At 39.4% G+C, this 20,692-nt stretch overlaps 1 protein-coding gene across 14 annotated transcripts in view; it reads right to left on the reverse strand.

Annotated features, from left to right (window-relative positions):
- The window catches only part of MARCHF8 (membrane associated ring-CH-type finger 8), a 137,156-nt gene that overhangs the window by 41,682 nt on the left and 74,782 nt on the right, over positions 1–20,692 (reverse strand). Inside the window, exon 1 of one of the 14 annotated variants that reach the window (XM_078345295.1) lies at positions 10,657–10,752. The exons of the other annotated variants lie outside the window; for them this stretch is intronic. The gene's annotated coding sequence lies outside the window, so the exon portion shown is untranslated. Of the gene's footprint in view, positions 1–10,656; positions 10,753–20,692 lie in introns of those variants that run through there. 14 annotated transcript variants of the gene reach the window in all.

Below are 20,692 nucleotides of genomic sequence, written 5' to 3' on the forward strand. Positions count from 1 at the left end.
AGCTCAGCATAGCCACTACAGACAAGAAGTGACTAGACTGCCTCCTTGCTGGGCAGGAAAGTGCAACAGATACTCATAAATAAAGACCTAACTCCCTGGGACAGAGCACCTGAGGGAAAAAAAAGGGGGGGGGGGCGCTTTATGAGTTCTGCTGCAGCAGACTTAAACGTACCTACCTAGCAGCCCTGAATGAACAACGGAGCTCACAGCTCAGCACTAGAGCTCCTATAAAATACAGACTGTCTCCTCAAGCAGCTCCCTGACCCCCGTATATCCAAAGATTCACCTCACAAAGGACTGATCAGACTGCCATTGGGCGGGCATCATTCAGGAACGAAGATAGCAGAAGAATCTAGTAGCAACCCTCACAGTTCCGCAGCTGCTACAGGAGTTCCCCAGGCAAGCAGGGCCTGGAGTGGACCTCAGCAGTCCTACAGCAGTGGGGCCAAACTGGTAGAAGGAAAACTAAGGAACAGAAATACTTCATCATCAACAATCTGGACGTCCACTCAGAGACCCAGTCAGAAAATCAGCAACTACTCAGACGACAGGTGGATAAATCCATAAAGACGAGAAGAAACCAGTGCAAAAAGCAAGAAAACACCCGAAACCAGAACACCTCGCCTCCTACAAAGGACCAAAACTCCTCATCACCAAGAGAACAAAGCTGGACGGAGAATGAGAGTGATGAAATGACAGAATCAGACTTCAGAAGGTGGGTAATGAGAAACTTCCATGAGCTAAAAAAACATGTTCTAAATCAATGCAAAGAAACTAAGAACCTTGAAAAAAGATTTGAGGAAATGATAACAAGAATGGACAACTTAGAGAGGAATATGAGTGAATTGAAAGAGCTGAAAAACACAACACAAGAACTTTGCGAAGCATGCACAAGTTTCAAGAGTCGAATTGACCTAGCAGAAGAAAGGATATCAGAAGTCAAACATCAACTCAATGAAATAAAACGAGAAGCCAAAATTAGAGAAAAAAGCACAAAAAGGAATGAACAAAGTCTCCAAGAAATGTGGGACTATGTGAATAGACCTAATCTACATTTGATAGGTGTACCTGAATGTGACAAAGAGAATGAATCCAACCTGGGAAATACTCTTTAGAATATTATCCAGGAAAAATTTCCCCAACCTAGCAAGACAGGCCAATATTCAAGTCCAGGAAATACAGAGAACACCACAAAGATATTCTGCAAGAAGAGCAACCCCAAGGCACAAAATCGTCAGATTCACCAGGGTTGAAATGAAGGAGAAAATGCTAAGGGCACCCAGAGAGAAAGGTCGGGTCACCCACAAAGGGAAGCCCATCAGACTCACAGCAGATCTCTCGGCAGAAACCCTACAAGCCAGAAGAGAGTGGGGGCCAATATTTAACATCCTTAAAGAAAAGAACTTTCAACCCAGAATTTCATATCCAGCCAAACTGAGCTTCATAAGTGAAGGAAAAATAAAATCCTTTGCAAACAAGCAAGTACTCAGATTTTGTCACTACCAGGCCTGCTTTACAAGAGCTCCTGAAAGGGGACCTACACATAGAAAGGAACAACCAGTACCAGCCACTCCAAAAACATACCAAATGCTAAAGAGCATCAACAAAATGAAGAATCTGCATCAACTAACGGGCAAAACAGCCAGCTAGCATCAAAATGGCAGTATCAAATTCACACATAACAATATTAACCCTAAATGTAAATGGGCTAAATGCACCAATCAAAAGACACAGACTGGCAAATTGGATAAAAAGCCAAAACCCATCAGTGTGCTGTATCCAGGAAACCCATCTCACATGCAAGGATACCCAAAGGCTCAAAATAAAGGGATGGAGGAAGATTTACCAAGCAAATGGAGAGCAAAAAAAAGCAGGAGTTGCAATTCTCGTCTCTGATAAAATAGACTTTAAAGCAACAAAGACCAAAAGAGACAAAGAAGGACATTACATAATGGTAAAAGGATCGATATAACAAGAGCTAACTCCTAAATATATATGGAACCAATACAGGAGCACCCAGATATATAAGGCAAGTTCTTAATGACTTACAAAAAGACTTAGACTCCCACACAATAATAGTGGGAGACTTTAACACTCCACTGTCAATATTAGACAGATCAACCAGACAGAAAAATAACAAGGATATCCAGGGCTTGAACTCAGACCTGGAACAAGCAAACTGATAGACATTTACAGAACTCTCCACCCCAAATCCACAGAATATACGTTCTTCTCAGCACCACATCACACCTACTCTAAAATTGACCACATACGTGGAAGTAAATCACTCCTCAGCAAATGCAAAAGAATGGAAATGATAACAAACAGTCTCTCAGATCACAGTGCAATCAAGTTAGAACTCAGAATTCAGAAACTAACTCAGAACCGCATACAAACTGAACAACTGGCTCTTGAATGTTGATTGGATAAACAATGAAATGAAGGCAGAAATAAAAAAGGTCTTCGAAACGAATGAGAATGAAGACATAACATACCGGAATCTCTGAGACACATTTAAAGCAGTCGCTAGAGGAAAATATATAGCAACACATGAGCACATGAGAAGAGTGGAGAGATCCAAAATTGACACCCTATTGTCAAAATTGAAAGAGCTAGAGGAGCAAGATCAAAAAAACTCAAAACCCAGCAGAAGACAAAAAATAATTAAGATCAGAGCAGAACTGAAGGAGATAGAGACACGAAAAACCCTTCAAAAAAAATCAATAAATCCAAGAGCTGGTTTTTTGAAAAGATCAACAAAATAGACAGACCACTAGCCAGACTGATAAAAAAGAAAAGAGAGAATGACCAAATCAATGCAATAAAAAACGATACAGGGGAAATCACCACAGATCCCACAGAAATTCAAACCATCATCAGAGAATATTACAAACAACTCTATGCACATAAACTAGTAAACCTAGAAGAAATGGATAAATTCCTGGACACTTGTGTCCTCCCAAGCCTAAACCAGGAGAAAGCCGAAACTATGAATAGACCAATAACAAGATCTGAAGTTGAGGCAGCAATTAAGAGCCTACAACACAAAAAAAGCCCAGGTCCAGATGGGTTCACAGCCGAATTCTACCAGACACACAAAGAGGAGCTGGTACCATTCCTTCTGAAACTATTCCAAATAATCCAAAAAGAGGGAATCTTTCCCAAATCATTTTATGAGACCAATATCATCCTGATACCAAAACCTGGCAGCGATCCAACAAGAAAAGAAAACTTCAGGCAAATATCCATGATGAACATAGATGCAAAAATCTTCAATAAAATATTGGCAAGCCGATTGCAACAGCACATCAAAAAGCTTATCCACCATGATCAAGTAGGATTCATCCCAGGGATGCAAGGCTGGTTCAACATATGCAAGTCTATAAATGTAATTCACCACATAAACAGAACCAAAAACAAAAACCACATGATTATCTCAATTGACGCAGAGAAGGCCTTTGACAAAATTCAACAGCCCTTTATGCTAAAAACCCTCAATAAACTCGTTATTGATGGAACCTATCTCAAAATAATAAAAGCTATCTACAACAAACCAACGGCCAATATCATACTGAATGGGCAAAAACTGGAAGCATTCCCTTTGAAATCTGGCACTAGGCAAGGATGCCCTCTCTCACCACTCCTATTCACTATAGTACTGGAAGTTCTAGCCAGAGCAATCTGGCAAGAAAAAGAAATAAAGGGTATTCAAATAGGAAAGGAGGAAGCCAAACTGTCTCTATTTGCAGATGACATGATAATATATCTAGAAGACCCCATTGTCTCAGCCCCAAATCTCCTGAAACTCATAAGCAACTTCAGCAAAGTCTCAGGATATAAAATCAATGTGCAAAAATCACAAGCATTCCTATACACCAATAACAGACTTAAAGAGAGCCAAATCAAGAACGAACTGCCATTCACAATTGCTACAAAAAGAATAAAATACCTAGGGATACAACTTACAAGGAACGTAAGGGACCTCTTAAAGGAGAACTACAAACCACTGCTCAACGAAATAAGAGAGGACACAAACAGATGGAGAAACATTCCATGTTCATGGTTAGGAAGAATCGATATCGTGAAAATGGCTATACTGCCCAAAGTAATTTACAGACTCAACGCCATCCCCATCAAGCTACCATTGACTTTCTTCAGAGAACTGGAAAAAACCACCTTGAACTTCATATGGAACCAAAAGAGAGCCCGCATTGCCAAGTCAATGCTAAGCAAAAAGAACAAAGCAGGAGGCATCACACTACTGGACTTCTAACTATACTACAAGGCTACAGTAATCAAAACAGCATGGTACTGGTACCAAAACAGAGATATAGACCAATGGAACAAAACAGAGGCATTGGAGGCAACACAACATATCTACAACCATACAATCTTTGATAAACCTGACAAAAACAAGCAATGGGGAAAGGACTCCCTATTTAATAAATGGTGTTGGGAAAACTGGCTAGCCATGTGCAGAAAGCAGAAACTGGACCCCTTTCTGGCACATATACACTAAAATCAACTCCAGATGGATTAAAGACTTTAACATAAGACCCGACACCATAAAAAACCTAGAAGAAAATCTAGGCAAAACCATTCAGGACATAGGAGTAGGCAAGGACTTCATGACCAAAACACCAAAAGCCAAAATAGACAAATGGGACCTAATCCAACTCCACAGCTTCTGCACAGCAAAAGAAACAGTCACTAGAGTGAATCGGCAACCAACAGAATGGGAAAAAATTTTTGCAGTGTACCCATCTGACAAAGGGATGATATCCAGAATTTACAAAGAACTCAAACAGATTTACAAGAAAAAAACAAACAAGCTCATTCAAAAATGGGCAAAGGATATGAACAGACACTTTACAAAAGAAGACATGCATGAGGCCAACAAACATATGAAAAAATGCTTATCATCACGGCTCATTAGAGAAATGCAAATCAAAACCACATTGAGATACCACCTCACACCAGTTAGAATGGCGATCATTAAAAAATCTGGAGACAACAGATGCTGGAGAGGATGTGGAGAAATAGGAACACTTTTACACTGTCGGTAGGAGTGTAAATTAGTTCAACCATTGTGGAAGACAGTGTGGCGATTCCTCAAGGACCTAGAAATAGAAATTCCATTTGACCCAGCAATCCCATTACTGGGTATATATCCAAAGGACTATAAATCGTTCTACTATAAGGACACATGCACACGAATGTTCATTGCAGCACTGTTTACAATAGCAAAGACCTGGAACCAACCCAAATGCCCATCAATGATAGACTGGACTGGGAAAATGTGGCACATATACACCATGGAATATTATGCAGCAATCAAAAATGATGAGTTCGTGTCCTTTGTAGGAACATGGATGAATCTGGAGAACATCATTCTCAGCAACCTGACACAAGAACAGAAAATGAAATACCGCATATTCTCACTCATAGGTGGGTGATGAACAATGAGAACACATGGACACAAGGAAGGGAGCACTACACACTAGGATCTATTGGGGGGAATAGGGGAGGGACAGCGGTGGGGGGAGCTGGGGAGGGATAGCATGGGGAGAAATGACAAATGTGGGTGAAGGGGAGGAAGGCAGCAAAACACACTGCCACGTGTGTACCTATGCAACTATCTTGCATGTTCTGCACATGTTCCCCAAAACCTAAAATGCAACTTAAAAAAAGAACGAAAGAGCCAAATGCTTTATAATCATGTAACCTTCAGTTTATTTTCAAATGTTTGGATGTCACTTTGAAATACAAAAGTATTTCTCAGGCACCTATGATCTGATTCCTATCTTAAGTGCCGAAATCTCCTGAAAACTTCTGATTTATGTCTTTATAAATTCAAATCCTAAATGTAAAATAAAATAAAAAATTCGAGATACTTTTGGGCTGGAAATTCTCTTTGAGATTTCTACGAGCACCTGTGAAAGATGACAAAAACTTATTCTTTCACAGTAAACAAAACAAAAAGGTACTGGAAATAATTGCATTTGTTTGTTTACTGTTGATGAAATTGCATGGGAGCAATGAGCAAATCAAAAGAGATTTGTCAATGCTCTGTCATGATTAGCTTCTGTTTATCAAAGTCCCGATGCTGCTCTGCACTGTATAGCTGTTATCAGTCTTATATTTTAAAATGTTAATTCAGTTACAACTTCACTTTTTAAATTTGAAATCAGCATCTTCTGGGCCAGTGGTTTTCAACTGGGGATTCACATAATTTACTACAGAGATGGAGTTTCATTAATATACAGAAGCTTAGGAACTACTCCAGACTTGTTAGATCTTTTCACTTGATATTCTGGATACATTATTGGTACATTGTATCTAGGATTATTGCTGTATTTCAAGAATCATTTATCTGTAAAGTTTATGCTCATCTGTTTTAATAAACCAGACATATTTATTACATCCTTTGACTACAGTTCATTACATTTTGTCTAAAATTTTTTGATTGACTTTATTATCTTGCTTTGCATGTCACAGAAACCAGATCTCCTTGTCAGTTATATTTTTCTCAAAATAAACTCTCAACAGATCTTTTATTTTTTGAAAATCATCAGTAAAAACTTAACTGCAACTATTTTAAGTGTTTTTATTTACAAACATTTATTTGTTGCTGTTTTAGTCTGATGCTACCCTCAAAGCCTTTTCAATCAGCTACAGGCATGAAGACTGCATAGGAACCTCATGGAAAATAACTATGCTGGGTACTTTAGGGCACAGGCTTCTAATGATATTGCTTAAACAACTTTCAGATCATACCAATGGCCTAAGTCAGAATTTCCAGGACTCTTAAGACGTAGTGAATGGGTTCATAATACTGCGAATCCCACATCCAGTGGAAAAAGGCTGAATAAGCTAATGAGAGATGATTGTAGTTTCTGACTGGAATACTGTTCGTATTGTTTCAATGTTCTATTTTCTGGACATATAAGGACGCCTTTTTCCTTCCTCTTAAAGCTATCTATAACTCATAATTTAGTAGACTCTGCTTTTGTATACTGAAATGAAACACTTGTAAACATTCTCCCTTCTCGAGCCCTCCGCAGTTCAGAAACTTAATACATATTCTCATTTTCAGGGGAATAAAGTTATTTGCATAGATTAAGAATCTGTCCTTCTTTTTACTAGAACATTAAGTGGAAATATTGGTTTTGCAACTAAACTCACATTTGAAAATGATGCTCATTAAATCAAATATGACTAAACACTTTTGAGAAAAGTTCTGGAACTAAGAAACTAAGACTGACTTTACAAAGCCATGCTTGAAAAACCTTCTTTGGAAAAACTGGCTTACAGAGTTCCCAGCCTTGCGGGTGAGTAAGAAAAGCCACTTCCTGGGAGGCCCAGGAGTCTCAGGATATTTTAGGGACCTCAAGAAATAATGAATTGGTTTTTTGTTTTTTTTTTGAGATGGAGTTTCGCTGTTGTTACCCAGACTGGAGTGCAATGGCACAATCTCGGCTCACTGCAACCTCCGCCTTCTGGGTTCAAGCAATTCTCCTGCCTCAGCCTCCCGAGTAGCTAGGACTACAGGCGCGCACCACCATGCCCAGCTAATTTTTGTATTTTTAGTAGAGACAGGGTTTCACCTTGTTGACCAGGATGGTCTCGATCTCTTCACCTCGTGATCCACCTGCCTCGGCCTCCCAAAGTGCTGGGATTATAGGCGTGAGCCACCGCACCCGGCCAATAATGAATTCTTATAAGTAAAACAGTTGAAATCTGATACAGAGTTCTCAGCTTGGCTTCCTAGCCTTAAGATCACTAATAACAAGAGGCTTTAAAAAAAAAATCCAATCTGCAATTCCTAAAGAAAATTTGCAGCACACCAAACTTAAGAACTTTAAGGAACTTTTAAGACTCCTGCTGTGCCCAGCTGAACATTATCTTAACCAGTGATCCTGGGGAAAGAAGACTAAATATCTCTTACATGCCTGACTTGAAGAGTAGGGTAGGGAGAAGATGGAATGAGAAAGTAGAATAGTCTCTCAAAATTTTAAATGAATTCTAACATAGGGAGGTTGGAAACTAGAATTATTCAGCTTACAGATGCTTTCAGCTTGTGCACAGAGAGAAGGCCATGTGAGGACACAGAGAGAAGGCGGCTGTCTGCAGGCCAGAATGAGGCCTCACCAGAAACTGCAAATTGCCAGACCCTGATCTTGGACTTTCCTACCTCCAGCACTTTGAGAACATGAATTCTATTATTCAAGCCATGTAGTCTGTGGCATTTTCTTATGACAGCCCAACCAGACTAATACAGTTAGTAAAATGGATTCAGGAAAATTATGACATAATCTACATGTATCTCAAATATAAAAGGTAAAGCCATCTTAAGGAATAATGAAAATGGTATAAAGTACCATTTTACAAGAAGTTCAATTTTGAAATAAAATTTAGTCCATATTTTAGTCACTACAATCTTAACTCAGGAAAAAGACAATTAGATCACAGAAGTTAAAAGGGGAAAATCTACATCTTACAAAACTGTATTTCATCAAACTAAGGTAATTTAATTAAAGTAATGCCAAAAATGCATCAATATTTGTCTTCAGTATAATACAGTCCAAATTTATAGTCACGTGATTATCTGTTTCCGCTGCTGCTTTCTTCTTTAAACCTCATTGTGACAATAATGAAGTAACAAGCAACTAGAAAATATATGACACAACCAAGCAGAAGACCATTAATAGCCATGCATTTGTCCTAGGTCATTCATCTAGAATCTCTGGATTTCAGCTTTCTCCTCTATAAAGTGGACTGTATGGAAGGAAGAGGGAAATAGAGTTAATGAAGATGACTCCTTTGGTTCCTCTGAGAGTCAAATGTCTATGAGGAATATAGTGCCCTGCTTAGCACTGCTCAGCACCACACACTGCAGTTGAAAATTCACTCCCAAAGTTAGGAATAAATGGATTTATAGTTCCCCAAGCCTCTCAGATACAGATTGAGAAATTAAACGCTTTTTTAAAGTTACATATAATATATGATTAGAATCATAATCATATGTAATCAACAGTAATGTACCGAAGAATACAGTCTTTTTCAAATCCTTTCTCCATTAAGTATTTTTCATTTTCTGAGTATGAAATAAGGGTCTGCTGAAAACAAACGTCTTTGTATTTATTGTTGACTTTTTAAAAAATCTTAGTTATACATCAGTTAAATGAACAGATAAATTTCTGCCATTTTAAAATAATGCATCCAATAAATACAAAAAATCTTGAAATAATCTGGGTCAATACAAGTCAGAATGCATTTGCTATAAAAGTTATTACAGAAATTATAACACTGTAGCTACTTCCTACAGTGCTACATGAGCAAGTAACCTTTCTAGAAGGGCAGTTAATGGTCTTTAGCGCAGAATGGACTCATTCAGGAATACATTTATTGACCACCTACTATGAGCCAGGTCCAGGTCCAGCCCTTGGGAATGATGAGTGAACAAAACAAAGATCCCTGCTATTTAGGAGCTTAAAAAACAGTGTAGAAAGAGATTGTCCATTTTCTCGGTTGTCTCAGAGCTCAGAGCTTATGTGTTTAGAGGACATTTGTTAGATTCAAAACTATAAATGATATATTTACTGATGAAACAGTATATGCAATTTGGCCTGGATTCCTTAATACTCTGGGGTTTTTTTTTTTTTTTTCATCTTTACTATTTTCAGGTCCCTACAGCTCAAGAACATCTCATAGCATCAGCAAAATTAACAGGGACAGCATCCACACAAAATCAGACTGAGGGAGCAGACCTGCCGAATGAAATGACGTGTCTGGCTTACACACACACACGCGGTTAGAAATAATATAGACAAACAGAACAAAGATGCATTTTTCCGTCCTATGAGAAACTAAAAGATCTTCCCAGAACGAAGGCTCCAGTAGAAAGAATTGGAATGGCTTCTGAAAACAATACTTCCTCTAGAAAACAGCAAGAGAGCCTGCAGCTGTGTTCATTCAAATTATGAACTCAGTTGTCTTTCTGAGGATTTTTCAAAGCCCTAACTCTATAATTTGACAACATTATATCAATAAAAAAAGATTTTTTGATATCAAGAATAAGATGATACATTTTAAAAAGCTAAAATTTATATATTTAAATGCTTACTGGCTTCAGAATACTTTTCACAATTTCAAGAAACAGTTTTATTAGAAACAAAGTACATCTTGAAAATGAAATTAAATGGCTGGGCATGGTGGCTTACGCACCTGTAATCCCAGCACTTTGGGAGGTCGAGGTGGGCGGATCATGAGGTCACCAGATCAAGACCATCCTGGCCAACTCAGTGAAATCCCATCTCTACTAAAAATACAAAAATTAGCTGGATGTGGTGGCACATGCCTGTAATCCCAGCTACTCGAGAGGCTGAGGCAGAAGAATCCCTTGAACTAGGGAGTTGGAGATTGCAATGAGCTGAGATCACACCACTGCATTCCAGCCTGGTGACACAGTAAGACTCCGTTCCAAAAAATAAAATGAAAATGAAATTAAAATTAAATTTTAAGTTTTTCTGGCTGGGAACCTCAAGTGAGGCATCCTTGAGCAACAACTCCATTCTACACATCTGTTCCATAAGGCCTAATAGCATCCCAGCATCAGTGAGAAACCAGGCACAGCTGACAGGGCACGTCTCCTACCTGAAGATTCCTTTTCCAACAAGAATGCATTGGTGTGTGCTCAGTGCTGCACTTCCCTGCAGCACAGTCCTCTGTGCTTGTTGCTGGGGGACAGGCACTGCCTGCACAGCAGCTGCCACCCTACAGCTGCCAGCAGTGGCACATGGCTGGCTGTCGCAGCTGGACTTTTGAGGGCTCACTGAAGCCCTCAGCATAGCACTCCCACCATCAAACTGGATGGACTAACTACTTCCTCCAGCTGACCTTCAGAGAATGCAGAAGTGAATGAATAATTCATGACAAGTGCATTCCAGCAACCAATTTCCCCTCAGCCTCTAGTCTCCCCAAGCAATCTGCAATGTAAAGATTCTCAGCCTTACTTGGTGGCATGCAAGGAATGAAAGTTCAGTTTCCCGTCAGTGATAGTAAATGTTACCGGATCCGTTTGCTCTTCCCGTATGCTAACTTGTCATCCAGACTTACTTGAAATATTTTTTTTTAAATGTAGAAAAGGTAAATGATTAACCACAGATGTCTGACAGAACAAAACAAAATTTCTTTTTCTCCATAAAACCCACACTACATAATGAGTTCTGGATGCAGAAAAAGCAGCAAAATGCTTGCCCTACGATCAGCAGGTCAGTATTCACAGTTAGCAAAAGATAGTTCCTGCAGACCCAAGAAAATCATCACAGGGTGGGGGAGGGAAGCTCTGTGTATCAATGCCAGGAAACAAACTGCTTCAAGGGGGGATTTTCCTGGTTTCAGGCTATAAATAAATCTTTATCTCATTGGTATTCTTCTAGGAAGCACATGAATATTCATTTTCACCAATATGTCCATGCTTACATATTTCCAAATGAGTTATATCTAAAAAAGTAAATTTTCTGCAACTTAAAATCAGCATTCCAAGACAAATTTGAACTAGAGAATGGAAGGCCCATAATGGTACCATCTCAGCTGCGCCTGTAGACAGTCCAATCACCTGTAATGTTCTCCATCTGTTTCCCATACTCATCTATTTTTCTCACTGCTCCAAGGTTTTCTTCTGCACTCACTGTAAACATCTCAAGCTTTTGCTGTCAGTAAGGTAACTTTTCAGCCATGAGTATCCTTTTCCTTGCTGCTTCTAATTTATTTGTTGTTCTGCAACAAATAAGTTCCTTAAGTGTTTCTTGGCCCCGTATTTTCCCTTTTCACCTCATTCTGTTATTTTATCACTTCTGAACTAGTGTTTTATAAACTTCTAGTTCCTATTAAACTATTCCACAGTACTTGGGAATTCTCTTCCTTTTTTGAAAGGAAATCATTATTTTTTTCCAGAACAGACTGCATTCTTCTACTATATGCACTGAGCCTTTCTCTGTCCGTCCTGCCATGTGTACAGAGGCCTTGCCGTGTCTCCTCATTGCCTTCTACTTCACAAGGACATTCGATCTGGCTTCTCTGTGTGTGATGCTGTGTTGTCTAGGAGAACCCTTCTTCTTCCAGCTATTGGGAGCTTGTGCCATATTCAAGGGCAGTTCGTGGAATGTCATAAAGAGACAAAGGAACCAGTCTCTACTGAAAGTCCTAACTCGGCTCTGTTCTCCCAGGGATATCCTTTTCCTCAACATTCTGCAATCCTCTCAATGTCTTATGAGAGTGCATGTCCACCAGAAAGAGGCTAGGCCAAACTGTACTCTTCCTTTTTTGGAAGTCACATTCCTTTTTCTCTAAATCCTGAGCACCCACTCCCCTACCCCATCCCATGAATGAGGGGATAAGAGGGCGTATCACCTGAGGTGAGCCTCACACTGTGAGCAATGTGTCCCTTCTTCCACTTTCTGTTCTCTAAAGAGACTTGTTTCCTTGATGTTCTCTTCTGTCCTGCATTGTTAACTCCCAGTTTCCTAATGAAGATAATCAGCTCTAAGGTTGATCACTATTCTTGTCTTCTCTACTTCCTTCCCAGCTTAGACACAGATCATAAAATAGTGATCTCCAGTATGTTTCACGTGGCTAATTATTTTTGTAGAGAGAGGGTCTTGCTATGTTGCCCAGGCTGGTCTCAAACTCCTGGCCTCAAGGGATCTTCCTGCCTCGGCCTCCTAAAGTGCTGGGATTATAGGTGTGAGCCACTGTGCCTGGCTCAAACTGATTATTAAGAATTAAGTGTGGGATGGGCACAGCGGCTAACACCTGTAATCCCAGCACTTTGGGAGGCCAAGCAGAGTGGATAACCTGAGGCCAGGACTTCAAGACCAGTCTGGCCAACATGGCAAAACCCCATCTCTACTAAAAATACAAAAAATTAGCTGGAAGAGATGGCACACACCTGTAATTCCAGCTACTTGGGAAGCAGAGGTTGCAGTGAGCTGAGATGGCGCCACTGCACTCCAGCCTGGGTAACAGGGTGAGGCTCCGTCTCAAAAGAAAAGAAAAGAAAGAAAAAATCAAGTGTGGCCAAGAGTGCTCAAAAAATTAAAAATCCTCAGAATTAATAGAGACATAAAGATCATCTAGTCCAACTCAATCCAGAGCCTCAATCTACAAAATGGCACCCCCAGCTGTTTTCCCTTAACACTCCCAGAGAGCTCTCCAGCCACCTGCCAAGGCAGCTAACTCTATTCACTCTGCTAATATATATATATATTTCCTTATCAGGCTCATCCTTTGGCCTGCAATATTTATGGGAACACTTGATTATAAAAGCAAATTAAAAGGACAGACAGTTTAGCACAATGGTGGCAACAGTGGTGAGGACAGCAGCATGAACAAGTCAAAACATGGACACCAAATTTCCCTGGAGTATCAGTTAGCTGACAGTAGAGTTGTGAATCCAATAGCACTTAACCAAGTTATTACAATTTGTTCTTATGGACTATACACGTGAACAATTCCACCGATGTTTTGGGGCCTCCTTCCATTCCGCATCCCGAATAGTAATATGAATATAATGTAAAAGGAGAACCTCTTCTATAAGAAGGGCTGATAATAGTTTGGATATTTGTCTCCACCAAATCTCATGTTGAAACCTAATTCCCAGTATTGGAGGTGGGGGCCAGTGGGAAGTGATTAGATCATTGGGCCTGATCTCTCACAAATCGTTTTTAGCACCATATCCTTGGAGCTGTCCTAATGACAGAGTGATTTCTCAGGAAATCTGGTCATTTAAGAATGTGTGGCACCTCCCCCCACCTCTTGCTCCTGCTCTCACCATGTAAAATAACATTTTCCCTCTGCCTTCTATAAGCAGCCCAAGGCCTCACCAGAAGCTGAACAGATTCTGGTGTCAAGCTTCCTAAACAGCCTACAGAACCATGAAGTTCTGTAAAAGTATTAAACCTCTTCTTTACAAATTACCCAGTCTCAGGTATTTCTTTACAGTAACAGGAGAGCATTACATAAGGGCTAATAACTGCTATAACTAAAACTTTACAAAGAAAGACTCTGGAATATAGTGCCCTTTACATTTTCTTCTATAACTTCATGAAAGTCTATATTCTCCATGTCCTCCTTAGCAGACTGATGTTTGGGTGCACAAATCTTAAGTATATAACATGGGCAAGGATTTGCAATGTTTCTCCATGACAAATGTCAAACAAGAATAAGGGATGGCTAGGCAATATTAATTATAAGTGATAAACTAATCCTCTAATTGTAAGATGATCATGATCTTAGTCAATCTGTTTCTTGAATTTAAATTAAAACTTAACTTTTTTGTGTTATCAGCTTTTTGTGTCTACGGCTTCTCAATCATTGTCATCTTTTCTTACGTTCTCGTTTTAAGTATCTCTACTCTGGGTTTAAAATTCCCACTGAAACAATCAGTCTGGAAAATCTTGAAATCTACACAAGTGCTGTTAAAGGTACTTCTCCCAGAAACTAGCTTTCCTGGCAGCTAATACAAAAGGTGATGAGTGCACATCATATCCCAAGTGTCTCAAAAGAATTCTGGTTGCTCTTGGTTGTCTGAGGTAAGAGGCCTGATGACTATGGAGGGGCAGGTTTTCATCAGAATTATCAATGAGGGCAAGGTGATAGTTATCAGGCAAGTCCTTCCAACCTCCAGAAGAACTCTGCATTAAAGCTGGACTGCTCCCAGAGTATCTGCGATTCCATGATCACAGTGCCACATTAATACAGAAAAGAGAGCACTGATGACCCAGAATGCAGTTTGCAGCTTGATGACATATGTATTCTCCCACTGCTGACATTACAACCAAGACCTCAGAACTCTTATGACGATAGCAATGGTATGTCCTTGAGGCAGCAGGAAAGATAATAGGAAAGTATCAACAACCTACCTGCCTGCAGTTCACACATTCATAGATTTTCCCTACCTAGGCCACTGCTCTGAAGACTCTGACCTGAAGAACTTTTGCTTTCCATGATCTTCAAAACCTGCCTCTTCAAACACCACCCAATACTCTAGATGAGACATCCAGTTTGTTCTGACCTTTACTATACATATGTTTGGTCCTTCCAGGATATCGGGACTTCCTCAACTCCTAACAGATTGCCCAAGGGAGCATCCTATGGAATGGAAACCCATCAAACCTTTCCACATTATCTCTGTAATGCCAATCCTGCTCAACTCACCAGCAAACTGTAACCCCTGGAAACTGGTATGGCTCTAGAGCCCTCTTGTAACTTAAGTGCCACATTCAAGAACATTCCTAAAGCTACCAGTATCATACTATTGCTCTAGGCCAGAATGGCTCTAATAAAGCATGTGTCACTCACTAATTAAAATGACTTAGCTTTTAAACCACGTACTTGTCAGAGACCTAGTAACACCTTCATCACACTTCTTTTGTCAGTGTTACAAAAGAAGTAACAAGGATCCCATCACCGTAAAAGCTCTAAAAGACATGCTGGAAGGGAGTCTGCACATACAAAAAAACTTCTGACAGACTTTACCAACTGCTTTTTTTTATTTGCTCTTAAAATGAAAATATAGTATGTGAGTAAAAATTTAAAGTGCCATTTATAAATGACTGATTATATCTTCATTCAAGCATGGATAGCATGTGGGTATGTATCATCCCTTTGTTGGTGGGTAAGGTATCATCCTAACAATAAGGAGTTCCTAACTCTATTACATGACAGAAACAGGTAAACAACTAACAGATATGACTATGTGGTAAAATTAAATAAACACCACATCAGAGATAATAAGAATACTAGTTTCTTGTATTCGCCCACTACTACCCATCCATCAACAATGAGAACAGAAAGGAAGGAGACATAAGGGAAGGTTTGGGAAGTTAGTAAGTAGAACTACTATAATAATCTAGATCAAGGGTCAGCAAACTTTTTTTGTAAAGGGCGAGACAGTAAATATTCTCTATTATACCTACTCAATTCTGCCATTGTCAGACAAAGTAGCACAAGGAAATGAACATGACTCTATGAACGTGACTCTATTCCAGTAAAACTGTATGAACACTAAAATTTTTATTTCATATCATTTTCATGTATCATAATTTAATCTTTTGACTTTTTTCCAACCATTTAAAAATGTAAAAACCATTTTTGGCTAGCAAGACATACAAAAACAGCAGTGGCTGGATTTGGACCATCGGCTATGATTTGCCAACCCCTGACCTACACGGCTGCCTGAAATAGGGCAGTAGCACCAGGGCAGAGAGGAAGGATGGACAAAGAAAACATTTCAGAGTTGGAATCGGTAAAACTTATTGATGAGTGAGGTGTTAACAGCAAACAAGGCAAAGGGAGCTCCCTAGTTTCTAGCCCAGGTGACTCAAAAGGAATGTCATGAACAGTAAGAGCAGCAGCTCTCCTTCACCTGAAGAGGACAACTGCACCTGGACTGCACCATTGCCCAGGTGATGAGAACTATAAACTCAGCAGCAGTGAGCCAAGGTTCAAATCCCACCTTCATCAATTACCACATGCCCAACCTTTTTGATTCTCAGCTTCCAAATCAATCCATAAAATGATCAGGACCACAACAGTAATGCCTACTTCAAAGGGTTGCTGTGAGAATTCAATTTAGTAAGTTAACCTATGGAAAGTTCTTGGGATAGTGCTTGGCTCACAGTAAAATATAAGTGTTAGCCATTATTCAAAACAAAAACATTTTAATCCATAAATATAAGTTATAGAGGCAATTTATAAATACCTTACATGGGTTTACTTAAATACAGTAAAAAACAGTATTCACACTAGTAAACATTCTTAAACATTTAAGCAATCGGTGAATACTGGACATAGCATACAGCATTATTTAAGCTAAATTATATCAAATTAAGTTCCTTTAATACTAGGGGGAAAACAATCAATGCTGAAGTAATGTTGGCCAGGATAAAAAGCACAAAAGTATGTGTGGTTCAGGGCAAAGCAAAGTTGGTCTTCAGAGTTAGAATGGGACAAGGGTCTAAAATTGGTGACAAGTACAATTCTGGTCTGGGCTAGTCACCAGATTTCTGGGGGCTCCATCAGGCACTTTTGTTATGTTCTAAGCACTTATCCACTCTATAAATTCCATTCTACCAAACATGAGGGGGTGTGAAGCAAATACCAACGTGAGATTAACACCTGCTGCAATTACTGTACTTCTAAAAACTAATCAGTCTGACAGCAAGAATGTAATCACATTTTTAATTAGGAGATGGAAATTATAAAATATTTTAAATCGGAATATTTCATATGATTTGATAAAAAGAAGCATTAACTACTTTGTTGAATGATATGCATTTCAACTGAAAGAAATCGCAAAATATTCTTAACCTTGTTCTTTATCTGTAATATTTTGAAAAGTTGCTGTTCAAAGGTATATAGCTTTCTAGTTCATTACCCATCCTAGCAACTAAACCTGTGAACAGCTAAAAAAAAATCAGCTTATCTTTAATTATGTTACATTGTTTAGAAAACTATTTTCATCATTTGAAACTCACTCTGCTTTGCTTTTAAGGGTCTTTCCCCCAAAAGTTTTTCACTGAAGAACAATTGATGGGGAATGAAAGAGGTGAAGTCACTTTTATCAATCTATCTATGATATATCTGAATACAGAATGTGCCCAAATGCCTTCATTTTGAAGCCTCCTGAATAAGACAGGAAAAGATAAACTGCCTAGGTAGGTATACTATGATTTGATTAATCAGTTAAAAGATTACCCAAAACCAATAATTTCAAGTATCGCTTTGTTTGATGACCTGATTTTTATTCCCTAGGACAATATAGGAAGGGTTAGATAAGTCACCCACTGGCCTTTAAATTGTTTTATATCATTTACTGTTTATTATTGTCTACCACAACTCTTTGTTCATCTCACATTTGGCAAGCATATTCTTTTATTTCCCAAAACATGATTTGAAAAGCTTTAAATCTACAGAAAAGCTAAAAGAATAGTACAATGAATACCTGTGTGTCCTTCACCTAGATGCATATCAACTATTATTAAGTTTGCCCCATTTGCTTTTTCCTTCTCTGATACACATATTCTGATGCATAAAATTAACTGTAATTCTATCATTATCATCTAACATATAGACAATATTCAACTTTCCCAGCTGTCCAAACACACCTTATAGTTACTTATGTTTTCTGACAGATTCCATCAAGTTATACATATTACACCAGTTGTCTCTTTAGTTTTTTTTAAATCTAAAATAGTCCTCCCACATTTTTCTGCTTTTAATGATAAACAACTTCTACGGTCAGGGATTCAAAGTTCAAATTTTCCCCAAGAAATTTTTAGTATTACCTTGAATTTAACAAAATAATTTTTTCAGTTATTATCAAAGTTTTCTTGGTAAAAGAAGCAAGCCTTGTGACTGAGTTACATTTGGGATGACAACTCTCAGTGGATTTGTGTGGGAGGCCATTGAGGCCAGAAGTACACTCACTGAGTGACAATCTCCCAAAAAGCAACCATTTCATCTCCACCACTTTCCGGAAAATAGGCAGTCTCCTCTAAGTTTAGTAAGAACCCGTGGTCACACTGCTAATAGATGAAAAGATCTTTGCTCTCAGGGAACAGACATCTACACACCTTGTAACAATCCTAGGGTGTACTACAAATCAGTTGAGTACATCTTTCACAATTAGCGAGTCTGACTCTGCTTAGAAGTTCTAATTACATACACAACTAGTAATATATAAGCACTATACCTTAATCAGCCTAAGCCCTAACTCGAAACCAAAGCCCTGAGGCAAAAGATGCTATTAAGATGTCCTTGTGACCAGGCATGGTGGCTCATGCCTGTAATCCCAGCACTTTGGGAGGCCGAGGAGGGCATATCACAGGTCAGGAGATTAAGACCATCCTAACACGGTGAAACCCCATCTCTACTAAAAACACAAAAAACTTAGCTGGGCATGGTGGCACATGCGTGCAGTCTCAGCTACTCAGGAGGCTGAGGCAGGAGAATCGCTCGAACCAGGAGGCAGAGGTTGCAGTGAGACAAGATCGTGCCACTTGCTCCAGTCTGAGCAACAGAGCGAGACTCCATGTCAAAAAAAAAAAAAAAATGTCCTGCAACTCTACCACTGTTCATGTATTACCTGAACAGTGTAGATCCAACAGCAGTCCCCTGCTCTGATTTAAAAAAAACAAAAAACAAAAAACCAGACTTCCAAAATGTGGTAAATTGATTTCTTAAGAAACAAACATGATAGGAACACTTTTACACTGTTGGTGGGAGTGTAAATTAGTTCAACCATTGTGGAAGACAGTGTGGCGACTCCTCAAGGACCTAGAAATAGAAATTCCATTTGACCCAGCAATCCCATTACTGGGTATATATCCAGAGGATTATAAATCATTCTACTGTAAGGACATATGCACACGAATGTTCATTGCAGCACTGTTTACAATAGCAAAAACCTGGAACCAACCCAAATGCCCATCGATGATAGACTGGACTGGGAAAATGTGGCACATATACACCATAGAATATTATGCAGCCATCAAAAACGAAGAGTTCGTGTCCTTTGTAGGGACATGGATGAACCTGGAGACCATCATCCTCAGCAAACTGACACAAGAACAGAAAATGAAATACCGCATGTTCTCACTCATAGGCGGGTGTTAAACAATGAGAACATATGGACACAGGGAGGGGAGCACTGCACACTGGGGTCTGTTGCGGGGAATGAGGAGGAACAGCGGGTGGTGGGGAGTTGGGGAGAGATAGCATGGGAAGAAATGCCAGACATAGGTGAAGGGGAGGAAGGCAGGAAAGCACACTGCCACATGTGTACCTATGCAACTATCTTGCATCTTCTTCACATGAACCCCAAAACCTAAAATGCAATAAAAAAAATAATAAATAATAAAAAAAAGAAACAAACATGAAAAACATACAAATTCAGCATTAGGATGACTGGATGAAAGGGTTGACAGCTCATTCCCTATGCAAAAGTGGTATGGAAGAAAGATATAAAACATTTCAAGCCAGGTGTGATGTCTTGCTCCCATAACCCCAACACTTGGCCTCCCAAGTGAGCCATAATTGCACCACCACCACCATTGTACCTCAACTTGGCAACAGAATGTCTCCCCTGTCTTTTAAAAACACAAAACAGGCCGGGTGCGGTGGCTCACACCTGTAATCCCAGCACTTTAGGAGGCTGAGGCGGGTGGATCACAAGGTCAGGAGTTCAAGACCAGATTGGCCAATATGGGGAAACCCCATCTCAACTAAAAATACAAAAAATTAGCTGGGTGTGGTGGCATGTGCCTGTAATTCCAGCTCCTTAGGAGGCTGAGGCAGGAGAATCACTTGAACTCAGGAGCCAGAGGTTGCAGTGAGCCCAGATCCTGCCATTGCAGTTCAGTCTGGGCAACAGGGTGAGACTCCATTTCAGAAAAACACACAGACACACACGCATATATACATAAAACAAAACTATTAAAAATGGGATCTAATTAAACTTAAGAGGTTTTGCACAGCAAAAGAATCTATCATTAGAGTGAATCGGAAACCAACAGAATAGAAAAAAATTTTTTCAATCTACCCATCTGACAAAGGACTAACCAGAATCTACAAAGACCTTAAACAAATCTACAAGAAAAACACTAACAACCCCATCAAAAAGTGGGTG

The sequence above is a fragment of the Callithrix jacchus genome, chromosome 12 (assembly GCF_049354715.1).
Source record: "Callithrix jacchus isolate 240 chromosome 12, calJac240_pri, whole genome shotgun sequence".
NCBI lineage: Eukaryota > Metazoa > Chordata > Mammalia > Primates > Cebidae > Callithrix > Callithrix jacchus.